The sequence below is a fragment of the Pongo pygmaeus genome, chromosome 11 (assembly GCF_028885625.2).
Source record: "Pongo pygmaeus isolate AG05252 chromosome 11, NHGRI_mPonPyg2-v2.0_pri, whole genome shotgun sequence".
Classification (NCBI taxonomy): Eukaryota; Metazoa; Chordata; class Mammalia; order Primates; family Hominidae; genus Pongo; species Pongo pygmaeus.
In genome coordinates this window covers 102,620,714-102,637,534 of record NC_072384.2, presented here as the reverse complement: position 1 = coordinate 102,637,534, position 16,821 = coordinate 102,620,714, and the positions used below count along the sequence as shown (strand labels likewise).

The 16,821-nt window shown below is 45.6% G+C and overlaps 1 pseudogene; it reads left to right on the top strand.

Annotated features, from left to right (window-relative positions):
• Positions 1 to 5,456: 5,456 nt before the first annotated feature.
• LOC129032109 (protein PIMREG-like) lies at positions 5,457 to 6,291 on the top strand (annotated as a pseudogene).
• The last annotated feature ends 10,530 nt before the right edge of the window (positions 6,292 to 16,821 follow it).

Genomic DNA, 16,821 nt, shown 5'->3' with positions numbered 1-16,821 from the left:
AGCCACCGCGCCCAGCCGCACATATCTATTATACTTACCAATTTAAAGGTTAACATATATGTTATGATGGGAAAATATTATATATGGAACAGCAGCCCCAGTATTCTTGGGGGTGAAGGGAGTAGGAGGGTTTGAAGGGGAGACCTTGAGAAGTCTGAGTGCAGGCAGAACTGTTTTTTTTTTTTTTTTTTTTTGAGACGGAGTCTTGCTCTGTCGCCCAGGCTGGAGTACAGTGGCGCGATCTCGGCTCACTGAAAGCTCCGCCTCCTGGGTTCACGCCATTCTCCTACCTCAGCCTCCCGAGTAGCTGGGACTACAGGCGCCTGCCACCATGCCTGGCTAATTTTTTGTATTTTTAGTAGAGACGGGGTTTCACCGTGTTAGCCAGGATGGTCTTGATCTCCTGACCTCGTGATCTGCCCGCCTTGGCCTCCCAAAGTGCTGGGATTACAGGCGTGAGCCACCGGGCCCGGCCAAGAACTGTTATCTATCCACCAAACAAAGACTGGAGTTTGTAGTAAAGTTTACTCCAGAGAAACGAGGCAAGTAAAGGAGACACTTTTAAATAAGAAAGCATATCTGATGCTCTTCAAATCACATTGCTGAGCACTGTTCCTATATAATCCTTGCCTGGAATCCTCTGGCTCTTCTATAGGGATAAATTAGGATGTTCAGGACAAAAAACTTTATTATTATTATTATTATTATTATTTTTTTTTTTTTTGAGACAGAGTTTTGCTCTTGTTGCCCAGGCTGGAGTGCAATGGCATGATCTTGGCTCATTGCAACCTCCGCTTCCCGGGTTCAAGCGATTCTTGTGCTCAGCCTCCAGAGTAACTGGGATTACAGGCATGCGCCACTGCGCCCGGCTAATTTTGTATTTTTTTAGTAAAGACAGGGTTTCTCCATGTTGGTCAGGCTGGTCTCCAACTCCCGATCTCAGATGATCTGCCCACCTAGGCCTCCCAAAGTGCTGGGATTACAGGCGTGAGCCACCACACCTGGCCTATTATTTATTTGTCTATTTATTTGAGACAGGGTCTCACTCTGTTGCCCAGATTGGAGTGCAATGGCAAGATATCGGCCCACTGCAACCTCCATCTCCTGAGTTCAAGTGATTCTCCTGCCTAGCCTCCCGAGTAGCTGGGAGTATTGGCACACACCACTACGCCCAGGTAATTTTTGTGTTTTTTTGTTTGTTTGTTTGTTTTTTTGAGACAGAGTTTCGCTCTTGTTGCCCAGGCTGGAGTGCAACAGCGCAATCTCGGCTCACATCAACCTCCGCCTCCCAGATTCAAGCAATTCTCCTGCCTCAGCCTCCCAAATAGCTGGGATTACAGGCATGCGCCACCACGCCCAGCTAATTTTGTATTTTTAGTAGAGACGGGGTTTCTCCATGTTGGTCAGGCAAGTCTCGAACTCCTGACATCAGGTGATCCATTCGCCTTGGCCTTGGCCTCCCATAGTGCTGAGATTACAGGTGTGAGCCATGGCACTCGGCCTAATTTTTGTATTTTTAGTAGAGACGGGGTTTCACCATGTTGGCCAGGTTGGTCTTGAACTTATGACCTTAAGTGATCCACCTGCCTTGGCCTCCCAAAGTGCTGGGATTACAGGTGGGAGCCACCATTCCTGGCCCCAAAACTTTAATATCTAAACATTCTCTTTTTGCTGGAGGTTGCAGTGAGATCACACCACTGCACTCCAGCCTGGGCAACAGATCAAGACTCTGTCTCAAAAAAAATTAAAAAATAATCTGGGCGCGGTGGCTCACGCTTGTGTTGGCAGGCGTCTGTAGTCCCAGCACTTTTGGGAGGCCAAGGCAGGCAGATCACGAGGTCAGGAGATCAAGACCATTTTGGCTAACATGGTGAAACCCCATCTCTACTAAAAATACAAAAATTAGCTGGGCGTGGTGGCACATGCCTGTATTCCCAGCTACTTGGGAGGCTGAGGCAGCAGAATTGCTTGAACCCGGAAGGTGGAGGTTGAAGTGAGCTGAGATCGTGCCACTGCACTCTAGCCTGACGACAGAGCGAGACTCTGTCTCAAAACAAAACAAAACAAAACAAAACAAAACAAAACAAAAATTAACTGGGTGTGGTGGTGCACACCTGCAATCCAGCTACTTGGGAGGCTAAAGCAGGAGAATTGCTTGAACCCAGGAGGCATAGATTGCAGAGAGCCAAGATCGCACTACTGCACTCCAGCCTGGCGACAGAGTGAGATTCCATCTCAAAAAAAAAAAAAAAAAAAACCCAGAAAATTTATTTACTCTTAAGTATATATATAGAGACTATATAGAGAGAGTGTCCTAAATTGGTTGTCTCCTCCACTAGAAGGCAATCTTCATAAGTAAGGGCACTTAGTTCATTTTGTTCACTGTTGTATTTGCATCATATAGAATAGTTCCTGGCATAGGTCCTTAGTAAATATTTGCAGAATGAATCATGAATTAAGAGCTCTGTAGATTGGATGTCCATAGCTTTTGCACAGCCTTAGCTTCTCTGCAAATACTAAGAGACAGATAGCCCCATGCACCAGGGGACCAGAGGTTGGGAGACTACTGGGTGAGTGCAAAAGTGGAGCAAGTGGAGAAGAGGCTGCAAGGACAATGAAGGCCACTTGCAAGCTAATATGTTAGTCTGTCATTGTTTCATGGATGCTGTCAATAGTCATGACACTCCTTGGTCAGAGACAGAGGAATTTATTATTCATGGCACAGCAAATAGCATGTGTCAGCCTATTTGCAATGGTTTCCCTTGCCCTCAAGTTCTAATGGGGCAACCCAATGAGCCCAGATGACACATGTATCTGCAGTGGTTTGCATTACAGGAGAGGAAACCTGGGCCAAGGGCTCAGCACTTTTTGAGCAAGCAGCAAATGAGCCAATCCCCACTCACTCTAGGGAGCAAGCAGTTACAGGTAATTACAGTTGTTGCCTTGGCCTAGTTATATCTGTGTGAGTAGCTATAGACATTGCTCAGTATCAGGAGCCTGAAAGTCTTATAGATTGGCCTATTCAGCAAGAGAGTGCAGGCATGTTCAGGGCCCATGGTGGAGTGCCTCTCTCAGCACAAGGCAGCTGAGTTATCAGCAAAGGAGGATGACATTGAATGTTGCCAGCTTGACACACGCTCACTAGACTCCAAATCCTAGCTAAGAGAAGCATTTAGCAGATAAAATATTCAACCTTCCGCAGGCATCATTCAGCACACAGGTTTAAATGATCAAATTGGGGAGAAGTGTGGAAAGTAAAGAGTCTGGCCTAGCATAGTGGCTCATGCCTGTAATCTCAGCAATCTGGGAGGCTGAGATGGGAGGATCACTTGAGGCCAGAAGTTTGAGACCAGCCTAGGCAACATAGTAAGACCCTATCTCTACAAAAAATACAAAAATTAGCCCACCTACTCGGGAGGCTGAGGTGGGAGGACAGCTTGCGCCTGGGAGGTTGAGGCTGCACTGAGCTATGATGGCACCACTGCACTCCAGCCCCCATGGGCGACAGAGCAAGACACTGTCGAAAGAAAGAAAAGGAAAGAAAGGAAGAAAGAAAGGAAGAAAGAGGGAAAGAAAGAAAGGGAAAGAGAGAGAGAGAAAGAAAGAAAAAAGAAAGAAAGAAAAGAGAGAGAAAGAAAGGGAAGAGAGAAAAGAAGAAAGAAAGAGGGAAATAAAGCGAAAGAAAAAGAAAGAAAGAAAAAGGAGGGAGGGAGGGAAGGAAGGAAAGAAGAAAGAACTTCATAGAGGTTGCTTGCCTTAGTAAAAAATGTACTATATGGCAGAGTTGTGTGGCAAAGCTTACAATGACTCTAGGGCTTTGCATCAGTCATGAACGGCTACCAAGGGAAAATTGAGACGTCCTCAACCGTGGCCTTACCCCTGCAGCCTTTCGACATAAGAGTGCCCAGTCCTGGGGATAGAAGGCTGGGTTTCTGTCTAGCTCTACTGCTAACATGTTCTGGAACTTCAAGGCAATCCTTTAAGTTTATCGGACAGAATTATCCCTAGATTAGGATAATTCTGGCTGCAACTGCCTATGTGTGACTTATTATTCCTTTTAGGACTTCTTGGTTCACCCTGATATGATTCTGTCTGATAAAAATAGTGCTGAAGTCATCGTGTGTATAGTGGGTTTAGAGAAAGATAATTTTTTTGCAAGGTGGGATCTCTCATTTGAGTTTCCCTTTATTTTTCAGAAAGAATGAATTTTTAAAGCCCCACAATCTTCTACACTGCTCCACTACTCCATCCTTAGCCCATGAGGTGCTTTTAGGCCTCATTCCCCTTGGGGACAGACTTATCTCTGAGGACTTGATTAGCAGATCTGTAAAAAAGAGATAATATTTGTCCTGCTGACTTCATGTGGTTACAGTGAGAATCACATGAAATTTAATTAAAGAAAATTAGAGGCAGGGCTCGGTGGCTCACGCCTGTAATCCCAACTGTCAGGGAGGCAGAGGCCAGAGGATAGCTTGAGCCCAGGAGTTTGAGACCTGCCTGGGCAATATAGCGAGATCCCGTTCTCTCCAAAAAGGAAGAAAAAAAAGACAAAACAAAAAAGAAAATTAGAACTGTAACTGCCTTTAGCTACCATCTAGGCCCACCCTGCAATTTACAGATAGTGAAACTAAGGCCCAACCAGTGTGGTGGCACACATCTGTAGTCCTAGCTACTCAGGATGCTGAGGTAGGAGAACTGCTTGAAGGACAAAGGCTTTTTCCATCTGTGGTTCCACCCTTTTGCTTGTCCCTTTCTTTTTCCTCTCCATTCAGCAAGAGAAGGGATGGCCAAAGACCGAGGATTGTGCTTGAGAGGTTTTTATGGACCTAGAAGTGGTGCCCATCACTCTTGCTCACATTCCACGGGCCAGAACAGTCACATGGTCATACCTAACTGCACTGGAGGCTGGAAGAGGGACTCCGGCTGTAGGCCAGGAAGAAGAAAAGAACACAGTCACTGGTGAGCACCGACAGTCTTCACCACATATAAACCGATCATGTGATGCCAACATTAGCTAAGTCAGAATTTATTTTTCTTTCTTTGGAATTCCTTCAGCAATTACATACCCGCTATATCATAATTTTTTCACATTAAATTGTATATTGCCTTAGATTTAGGTCTTCTGCCTCCATTTTTACATCATAAGCAGGGATCATTCTTCAGCTGCTTTGGTTTTTACCACGATGCAGGCTATAAGGTAGGCACTATAAGTAAATTTAAAAATCATGCTGAATTATTTCAGTAAAGACTTAGGAAGCTGGAATTTGCAAACCTTTACAGTCTGGAAACAAGCTTGGTTTAGTTGCTATGGCACAAATTAATGATTTAAATATATACAAGGATGTTTATAATCACAAAAAAAAAAAACAGTAGAAAGAGAGTTAAATATCCATTAAATGTATATAGTGGGCGGTGGTCGAGGAGCAGCTGTGCTCGGGGTGTGATTGGTGTTGGTCGTGTTGGGGTCTAGTGGACAGAGAAGACTCTTGGCCAGGCAGATGGCTTCTTGGTGGCAGAGAATGGGGACCTCCGTGCACCGGAGATGTCTCCAGCACCAGGAGCAGCTGGAGGACAGCAAGGAGCTGCAGCCCGTGGCCAGCCATCAGGAGAACTCCGCGGGTCCCTGGGGTCCCTGTGCAGACAGTTCCAAAGGAGGCTGCCTCTGAGAGCCATCAACCTCAACTTCCGCGCAGGCCCTTCCTGCAAATGCTTGGAAACCCCAGAGCCAGGGCAGTAGGGCCTCAAGGCTACAGCTCACTCAGCTAAGAGTGCCTTGGGTGCCATGTCCCAGAGAATCCAGGAGTCCTGCCAAAGTGGCACCAAGTGGCTGGTGGAGACCCAGGTGAAGGCCAGGAGGAGGAAGAGAGGGGCACAGAAGGGCAGTGGATCCCCAACTCACAGCCTGAGCCAGAAGAGCACCCGGCTGTCTGGAGATGCCCCTGCCCACTCAGCCCACAGACCCCTGGGAGAAGGAGCATCACTGCCTCTCTGCCCGGATAGGCTCCCATGCCTACCCATTACGGCAGTCGATGCGGGAGGCTGCCTTCTGGAGCCCCTACTCCTCAACAGATCCCCTCTGCTCTCCCAGCCAGTCTGGCAGTGACCTAGAGCCTATGGGGGTGGGAATTCAGCATCTCCAGAAGCTGTCCCAAGAGCTAGATGAAGCCATTATGGCGGAAGAGAGTGGTGACATCATCTCTCTCATTCATGGCTGAGGAAGTGGCCTGCAGGAAACAAGCCTTGTCTGATTGCCAAGGCTTCATACCCAAGGCTGTCTGTGCTTCCCCATGAGCTTCCTGGAGGAAGCCCCTAGGAGTCATCAGTACCCCTGGGCCACTGCTAACAAGGACCTGACTAACAAGGGGCCCAGAGCCCCCCGGCTCTGGCCACATTCGGATCCATCAGTGACTGCCTGCCATAACCTGAGAGTGTCTTGGGGAGACCTTGCAGAGGTGGGGAGAATTGTTCCTTCCACTTTCCCAGGGGACTCTTGAGCTTAGAAACTCATCGTACACTTGACCTTGAGCCTTGTATTTGCCTCATCTATAACGTGAAGTGCTAGCATCAGATGTTAGAGAGCTCTTAGCTGTGTACCCAGGTGCCTGGTTTTTGGGGAGTCATCTGCAGAGTCACTCACCCACTGTATTTCTGGTGCCAAGGCTCTTGGGGTCCCACTCTCATCCCTGCTTTCCCTACCAGGGACTCGGAGGAAGGCATAGGAGATATGTCCAGGCTTAAGACCCTGGGCTCACGGGTACCTATGTATATGCTAAATGCAGAGCACTGTGGGTGTGCCTGTTCAAGAATAATTTTTGCTCTTTGTAAATTATTTAAGAAACCTGCTTTGTCATTTTATTAGAAAGAAACCAGCAAGTGACTTTCCTAGATAACACTGTTTTCTCATAATAAAGACTGTTTGCATTTGAAAAAAAATGTATATAGTGACGTGGGAAAGCTCTAACAATATATTGGTAAGTGGGCCGGGCGCGGTGGTTCATGCCTGTAATCCCAGCACTTTGGGAGGCCAAGGCGGGTGGATCATGGGTCAAGAGTTTGACACCAGCCTGGCCAACATGGTGAAACCCTGTCTCTACTAAAAATACAAAAATTAGCCAGGCATGGTGGCGGGCGCCTGTAATCCCAGCTACTCGGGAGGCTAAAGCAGAGAATTGCTGGAACCCGGGAGGCAGAGATTGCAGTGAGTGGAGATCGTGCCACTGCACTCCAGCCTGGGTGACAGAGCAAGACTCCATCGAAAAAAAAATTTTTTTTTACATATATATATATATGTATGTGTATTTACATATACATACATATATATACACATACATATATATTTTATATACCTATATTTATATGTATGTATACATATATTTGTATACCTATATTTATATGTATGTATACATATATTTGTATACATATATTTATATGTGTAATATATATGTGTATATTATATACATATATATTTATAAAATATATATGTATATGTATATACGTATACGTATATACATGTATATATGTATGTGTGTATATATATATGTATGTGTATATAAATATGTGTATATATGTATGTGTATACGTGTGTGTGTGTGTGTGTGTGTGTATATATATACGGCTGGGTGCAGTGGCTCACGCCTATAATCCCAGCACTTTGGGAGGTCGAGGTGGGTAGATCACCTGAGGTCGGGAGTTTGAGACAAGCCTGACCAACATGGAGAAACTCCGTCTCTACTAAAAATACAAAATTAGTTGGGTGTGGTGGCACATGCCTGTAATCCCAGCTACTCAGGATGCTGAGGCAGGAGAATTGCTTGAACCCGGGAGGCAGAGGAAGAGGTTGCGGTCAGCCGAGATCACATCATTGCACTCCAGCCTGGGCAACAAGAGTGAAACTCCGTCTCAAAAATATACATATATATGTAAGTGATATGCACAGTCACACACACTAGAAAGGAGAAACGTATAGCGAAGTATTAATAGTAATTATCGGCCAGGTGTGGTGACTCATGCCTGTAATCCCAGCACTTTGGGAGGCTGAGGCAGGATAATCGCTTGAAGTCAGGAGTTTGAGACCAGCCTGAGCAACACAGTGAGACGTCATCTCCACAAAAAGGAAAAAGGAAAAAGAAAAAAAATTAGCTAGGCATGGTGGCATGCACCTGTAGTCCACGCTACTCAGGAGGCTGAGGGCAGAGGATTGCTTGAGCCTGGGATGTCAAAGTTGCAGTGAGCTGAGAGATTGCACCACTGCACTCCAGCCTGGAGTCAAAAACAAAAACAAAAGCAATTAACGGCCAGGCAGGGTGTCTCACACCTGTAATCCCAGCACTTTGGGAGGCCAAGATGGGTGGATCACCTGAGGTCAGGAGTTCAAGACCAGCCTGACCAACATGGTGAAACCCCGTCTCTACTAACAATACAAAAATTAGCCAGGTGTGGTGGCACGTGCCTGTAGTCCCAGCTACTCAGGAGGCTGAGACAGGACAGTCGCTTGAACCCAGGAGGCGGAGGTTGTAGTGAGCCAAGATTGTGCCACTGCACTCCAGCCTGGGCGACAGAGCAAGACTTGGTCTCAAACAAGCAAACAAACAAACAAACAAAGTAATTATCACTGCATAATGAGATTATGGATAATTCCTTCCTTCCTTCCCCCTTTGCTTCCCCTCCTCTCCCCTCCTCTTCCATTCCTTTCTTTTCTCTCTCTCTCTCTCTGTCTCTCTCTCTCTTTCACAGGGTCTCACTATGTTGCCCAGGGTGGAGTGCAGTGGCTATTCACAGGTACGATCCCACTCTTGATCAGCACAAGAGTTTTGACCTTCTCTGTTTCCAATCTGTGCTCACCACTCCTTAGGCAACCTGGTGGTCTGCCGCTCCTGGGAGGTCACTGTATTGATGCTGAACTTAGTGCAGACATCCAATAGGCATAGCATACTACAGCCTAAACTCCTAGGCTCAAATGATCCTCCTGCCTCAGCCTCCTTAGTAGCTGGGATTACAGATGAGTATCATCATGCCTGGCAATTTCTCCTATTTCTTATCTGAATTTTCCTACAATGAATCCAGATCATAAGTGTAAATTTTTTTTTGAGACAGGGTCTTGCTCTGTTGCCCAGGCTGGAGTGCAGTGGCATGATCACAGCTCACTGCAGCCTCTACCTTCTGGGCTCAAGAGATCCTCCCACCTCAGTCTCCTGAGTAGCTAGGACTACAGGCGCATTCCACCACAGCTGGCTGATTTTTGTATTTTTTTGTAGAGACGAGGTCTCACTATGTTACTCAGGCTGCTGTTGAACTCCTGAGCAGCTCAAGTGATCTTCCTGCCTTGTCCTCCCAAAGTGCTAGGATTACTGTCGTGAGCCACCTCGCCTGGCACAAATGTAATTTTTTTTTTTTTTTTTTTTTTTTTTTTTTTGAGACGGAGTCTCACTCTGTTGCCCAGGCTGGATTGCAGTGGCGCAATCTCGGCTCATTGCAAGCTCCGCCTCCTGGGTTCACGCCATTCTCCTGCCTCAGCTTCCCGAGTAGCTGGGACTACAGGTGCCTGCCACAACACCCAGCTAATTTTTTTGTATTTTTAGTAGAGATGGGGTTTCACCGTGTTGGCTGGGATGGTCTGATCTCCTGACCTCGTGATCCGCCCGCCTCGGCCTCCCAAAGTGCTGGGATTACAGGTGTGAGCCACCACACCCGGCCCACAAATGTAAATTTTTTAACAAGTAAAAGAGTCGAGGTAATTAAAGGTAAATCATAACTCATTATAATGGCACAATCAGATCAGGAAAACATTACCTTTTAAAATGACATCTTGGCAACTGGTGCAGTGGCTCATGCCTGTAATCTCAGCACTTTGGGAAGCTGAGGTGGGCGGATCACCTGAGGTCAGGAGTTCGAGCCAGCCTGCCCAACATGGTGAAACCCGTCTCTACTAAAAATACAAAAATTAGTTGGGATAACAGGTGCCAGCCACCTGTTGGCTGTTATACCAGCTACTCGGGAGGCTGAGGCAGGAGAATCACTTGAACCTGGGAGGCGGAGGTTGCAGTGAGTTGGGATCATGCCACTGCACTCCAGCCTGGGTGACAGACTGAGATTCTGTCTCAAAAAAAAATAAAAAAATAAAATGACATCTTTTCTGGAATCACTGGAGGACTGCCACTGGAGGATGCCAAGTCCATGTATGTAATGTTTTTTGGGGTTTTGTTTTTTGTTTTTTGGTTAGAGATGAGGTCTTGCTATGTTGCCCAGCCTAGTTGTGAACTCCTAGTCTCAAGCACTCCTCCTGCCTTGGTCTCCCAAAGTTCTGGGATCACAGGCATGAGACACTGAGTGCAGCCCCATGTATGTAGCATTAAAAATAAAGTGCCTCCAAAGATAAGTGATTATCTTTCATTTGTATGTTTTTAACATTTTACAAGAATGTGTGCATGTCAAAGAGACGCAAGGACCAACTTGAAAGAGCTCCCAATGGCCAAAACCGGATCAATTTGAATAACAAAATAAACAACATAGTATTGGATTATAACCCAAAGTATCAAATGAGTACAGTTGTCCCTTGGTATTCACTGGGGATTGGTTCCAGGACCCCCAAGGATACCAAAATCTAAGGATGCTGAAGTCCCTGAAATAAAATGGTGTAGTATTTGCATATAACCTATGCACATGCTCTTGTATACCTTAAATCATCTATATGTTAATTATAATACAGAATACAATGTGAATGCTATGTAAATAGTATTTATACTGTATTGTTTTAAAAATGCATATTAGTTGGCCGGTGCGGTGGCTCACGCCTGTAATCCCAGCACTTTGGGAGGCCGAGGCGGGTGGATCGCAAGGTCAGGAGATCGAGACTATCCTGGCTAACATGGTGAAACCCCGTCTCTACTAAAAATACAAAAAATTAGCCGGGTGTGGTGGTGTGCGCCTGTAGTCCCAGCTACTTGGGAGGCTGAGGCAGGAGAATGGCGTGAACCTGGGAGGCAGAGCTTGCAGTGAGCCAAGATTGTGCCACTGCACTCCAGCCTGGGCAACAGAGCGAGACTCTGTCTCAAAAAAAAAAAAAAATCTTGTTAGTTTTATTTATGTATTTATTTATTTTTTATATATTTTTATTATACTTTAAGTTCTAGGGTACATGTGCACAACGTGCAGGTTTGTTACATATGTATACACGTGCCATGTTGGTGTGCTGCACCCATTAATTTTTTTTATTTATTTTTTATTATACTTTAAGTTCTAGGGTACATGTGCACAACATGCAGGTTTGTTACATATGTATACATGTGCCATGTTGGTGTGCTGCACCCATTAATTTTTTTTTTTGAGACGGAGCTTCACTCTTGTTGCCTAGACTGGAATGCAATGGCATGATCTTGGCTCAGCGCAACCTCCGCCTCCCGGGTTCAAGCAATTATCCTGCCTCTGCCTCACATAGCTTGGATTACAGGCATGCGCCACCATGCCCGGCTAATTTTGTATTTTTAGTAGAGACGGGGTTTCTCCATGTTGGTCAGGCTGGTCTTGAACTCCCGACCTCAGGTGATCCGCCCACCTCAGCCTCCCAAAGTACTGAGATTACAGGCGTGAGCCACTGCGCGCCCGGCAAAAATGCATATTAGTTTTAAATGTCACATTGTTTTTTTCATTTTCTGTTTTTTTTTTTTTTTTTTGATTCGTAGTTGGTTGAATCTATGGATACAAAACCCATCCATAGATACTGAGGGCTGACTATAAACATGAGTTCAGGCTGATATAAATACATTAATGAATAAAAATTATTATTTTATTTTATTTTATTTTTTGAGACTAGGTCTTACTCTGTCACCCAGGTGGCACAATCTCAGCTCACTGCAACCTCAGCCTCCTGGGCTCAAGCGATTCTCCAGCCTCCTGTGTAGCCGGGACTACAGGCACAAGCCACCAATGCCCGGCTAATTTTTGTACTTTTTAAAATAGAGGCAGGGGTCTCACCATGTTGCCCAGGCTGGTCTCAAACTCCTGAGCTCAAAGCCATCCACCTGCCTTGGCCTCCCAAAGTGCTGGCATTACAGGTGTTAGCCACTGTGCCCGGCCATTAATGAATAAAAATTAATCGAGAAGAAGAAACTAATCTTTCAGACAGAATAACCCCATTTAATGTATGTAGATCTGGCTGGGCGCAGTGGCTCACGCCTGTAATCCCAGCACTTCGGGAGGCCGAGGTGGGCGGATCACCTGAGGTCAGGAATTCAAGACCAGCCTGGTCAACATGGTGAAACCCCATCTCTACTAAAAATACAAAAATTAGCCAGGCCTGATGGTGCGTGCCGGTAGTCCCAGCTACTCGGGAGGCTGAGACAGGAGAATCACTTGAACCTGGGAGGTGGAGGTGGCAGTGAGCCGCAATCGCACCATTACACTCCAGCCTAGGTAACAGAGTGAGACTCCATTTCCAAAAAAATTAAAAAATAAAAAAAATGTAGATACTCCTGCTGGGCACGGTGGCTCATGCCTATAATCCTGGCACTTTGGAAGGCTGAGGTGGGAGGATCGCTTGAGCTCAGGAGTTGGAGATCAGCCTGGCCAACATGGTGAAACCCCTTCTCTACTAAAAACATAAAAAAATAGCCGGTGTGATGCATGCCTGCAGTCCCAGCTACTCTGGAGGCTGAAGCAAGAGGATTGTTTGAGCCCCGGAGGTGGAGGTTGCAATGAGCTGAGATCAGGCCACTGTACTCCTGCCTGGGTGACAGAATAAGACCTAGTCTGAATTTTAAAATAATAACAGTAATAACATCTGTAAATATTCCCTTTTCCAGGAAATGAACTTAATTCCTTCCCAATTCCCTTTCTACCTTTTTGAGGGTAGGCTAGACTTAGTGGGAGTTGCTTCCAAAGAACAGATTACAGAAAGGGAGAAACAGTAACTTTATAATGGAGAAAGCTGGCAAACCCTGCCTTAACTAGGCAGTAAAGGTTAACATTACCAGTGATGCCATGTGTATGTCATCTACCCTGATATGATGAGAAGGGCTCTTCAGCTCTGAGGTATTCTTTCTGAAAACCCATAATCCCAATATGCATGTGAGGAAAACACCAGACAATCCAAATTTGAGGGACATTTTACAAAGTATCTGACCAGATATGATGACTAAATGTAATGTGGTATCCTGGATGGAATCTGGAACAGAAAAAGGGTCATTAGGGAAAAACTATCTGAGCAAAGTGCCAAGTTTAGTTAATAGTAACAGAACAATGAATGGAATCAAATGTACCATAGTAATATGTTAACAAGAGAAAATGAACAAGGGGTACATGGAACTTTCTGTACTATCTTTGCATCGTTTCTGTAAATCTAGTATTATTCCAAAATAAAAAGGTTATTTAAATAATTCTTTTTTTTTTTTTCCTGAGACGGAATTTCGCTCGTTGCCCAGGCTGGAGTGCAATGGCACGATCTTGGCTCACAGCAGCCTCCGCCTCCAGGGTTCAAGCCATTCTCCTGCCTCAGCCTCCAGAGTAGATGGGATTACAGGCATGCACCATCACATGCGGCTAATTTTGTATTTTTAGTAGAGACGGGGTTTCTCCATGTTGGTCAGGCTGGTCTCAAACTGCAGACCTCAGGTCGTCTGCCCGCCTTGGCCTCCCAAAGTGCTGGGATTACAGGTGTGAGCCACCGTGCCTGGCAATTTAAATAATTCTTATAGAAAATAGGAGAAAAGGTAATTATTTGGAGGGAGCCGCAGGGTAAAATGCATTTTTTTTTTTTTTGAGATGGTCTCGCTCTGTCACCCAGGCTGGTGTGCAGCGGCATGATCTCAGCTCAGTGCAATCTCCGCCTCCTGGGTTCAAGCGATTGTCCTGCCTCAGCCTCCTGAGTAGCTGGGACTGCAGGCACCCGCCACCACACCCAGCTAATTTTTGTATTTTCAGTAGAGATGGGGTTTTACCACGTTGGCCAAGCTGGTCTCAAACCCCTGACATCAAATGATCTGCCTGCCTCGGCCTCCCAAAGTGGGATTACAGGTGTGAGCCACCATGCCCGGACTAAAATGCACTTTTGAGTGAATTCTTCCTCCTTGAAAGTGGTCCTAACGAGAGATACAGAGGCCATGAGGCTGAGGTCCCCTGGGAAAGGATCTCTTAATTTTATAAACTGTGTTTTAGGGCAAAACATATTAGCATTTGGTCTGTGAAATCTAGGCTAAGCATTGATGAGGAGATTTTTAGAATGCTGGCATAAGCAACCTAAGGGCCTGCCTGTCCTTGCCTGTGGCTTTATTTATCTGTCCTTCTTTTCTGAGAGAACGTGGGATTTGACATCTGAAGGAACATTTTCCCACTGATTTCTCATGCTAGCCTGGTGCCTCCCAGAACCAGGAGGGTGAGCCTTCACGTGGCTCTGGATTTGGGGAGGGCCAGCAGGCACATGATTATGCAGACAGAGCTTTCTGCACTTTCCCTTCCTCCGCTTGGCAGCACAAGCACAAAGTGCTGAAGATAAAAGGCTTCCATTAATACCAAACCACTGGAAGTCAAAGAGATTTTTTTGGCTATGGTTAGGTCGTAGCTACAATTTCTCTTTTCCTTCCTTCCTTTCTTTTTTCTTTCAAGCATGTCTGTGAATCAAAGTCAGGATTTTGACTCCCCTGGGCTATTTTCCAGTCCATACTCTAGGAGTGCAGCAAAGATTCAGACGCAGTTTTAATGGTTTCCAAGGATGAGGAGAAGCAAAGGCGTTCATCCCTGGCAGCTTCTTTTCCAGCTTCCAAGGAAGGCAGGGACATAAAGAAGTAAGAAACTCTTTTTCTCCAATGCACCATCATTGTTCCATACTTCATAGACATTTACTTTCTTCATTCATCATTTTATTTTTATTTTTATCTTTTTGGGGGGATGGAGTTTCACTCTTGTTGTCCAGGCTGGAGTGCAACGGCGCAATCTCGGCTCACTGCAACTTCCACCTCCTGTGTTCAAGAGATTCTCCTGCCTCAGCCTCCAGAGTAGCTGGGACTACAGGCGCCTGCCACCACACCAGGCTAATTTTATATTTTTTAGTAGAAACAGGGTTTCACCATGTTGGCCAGAGTGGTCTTCAACTCCTGACCTCAGGGAAATCCTACTGCGTTGGCCTCCCAAAGTGCTGGGATTACAGGCATGAGCCACTGCGCCCGGCCCTGAGCATGTCCTCTTATACTGAATGAAGTGCAGGAGATAGGATGAAGCAGAAGAGGAAACAGATCCTGCTCTTGTTTGAGGGTGATGCATAAGACCACACAGATCCTGCTTTTGGAGGTTTACAGTCTACTGGAGGAGGCAGACGTGGGTAAATAATTGGTATGCTGAAAATTTTGGATAGAGAGATGGGGCAATGTTAGAACAATGGCTGGGGAGGCCTCCTTTGAGGAAGTAATACAAGTACTCCAACCTGAATGATAAGGAATGAACCACGTGAATTGGAAGAAGAGTATTTCAGACAGAGGGAGACAGAAGTCCTAAGGCCTGGAGGCAAGAAGGAGCTTAAAGTGCTCCAGAATCAGAAACAAAATCTGTGTGGCTGGAAGGCTGTGATCAAAGAACAGAATGAAAGGAGATGAGGCCAAAGAGATAAATAAAAATAAGCAGGCTGCATATTTCAGGGATGTTGTAGGCCCTAATGAGGAGTTTTCATTTCAGTGTCATGGGAAGACATTGATGAGTTGCAATCAGGGAACAAACATGATTGATTACTTTTTTTGGAGGGATAACTTTTCCCATATACCCTTTACTCAAATTCACCAACTGTTTACATTTTACCCTCATTCCTTTTCATAATTATCTCTTTCTCACATGCACACACACCACACACATTTTATATACACACAGTTTTTTCTCAATCATTTGAGAGTAAATTGCAGATGATCGTGTCCTCTCACTCCTAAATACACTTTACGTATGTCCTAAAAACAAGGACATTCTCTTAGATTGATTGTCAAAATGGGAAAATTTAACATGGGAACAGCAGTACTATTATCTTATCTGTAGGTCATGTTCAAATTTTAATTATCCTAGTAATATTCCTTTTAACTACTTGTGTCCTAGTCCCAGATCCACTTCAGGACAAACACTTTATTATTTCTTTTTTTTTTTTTTGAGAAGTCTCACTCTGTCGCCAGGCTGGAGTACAGCAGCACGATCTCGGCTCATTGCAACCTCCGCCTCCCGGGTTCAAGCGATTCTCCTGCCTCAGCCTCCTGAGTAGCTGGGACTACAGGCGCCTGCCACCATGCCAGGCTAATTTTTGTATTTTTCGTAGAGTTGGGGTTTCACCATGTTGGTAAGGATGGTCTCGATCTCTTGACATCATGATCCACCCTCCTCGGCCTACCAAAGTGCTGGGATTACAGGCATGAGCCACCGCACCAGGCCACTGTATTTCATTATTATCTCTTTAGTCACTTTTAATCTAGACCAGTTCCTCTGTCTTTCTTTGTCTTCCCAACTTTGACCTTTCCCCCAACCCCTTTTTGAGACAGGGTCTCTCTCTGTTGCCCAGGCTAGAGTGCAGTGGGATGATCATGGCTCACTGCAACCTCAACCTCTTAGGCTCAGACTCCTGAGTAGCTGGAATTACAGGCATGTGCTACCATGCCTTGCTGATTTTTAAATTTTTTTTGTAGAGATTAGGTCTCACTGTCTTGCCCAGGCTGCTCTCAAACTCCTGGCCTCAAGTGATCTTCCCATCTAAGTCTCCTAAAGTGCTGGAATTCCAGAGGTAAGCCACTCCCGCCAGCGAACCTTGACTTTTTTTTTTTTTTTTTTTTTTTGAGACGGAATCTCGCTCTTTCGCCCAGGCCGGAG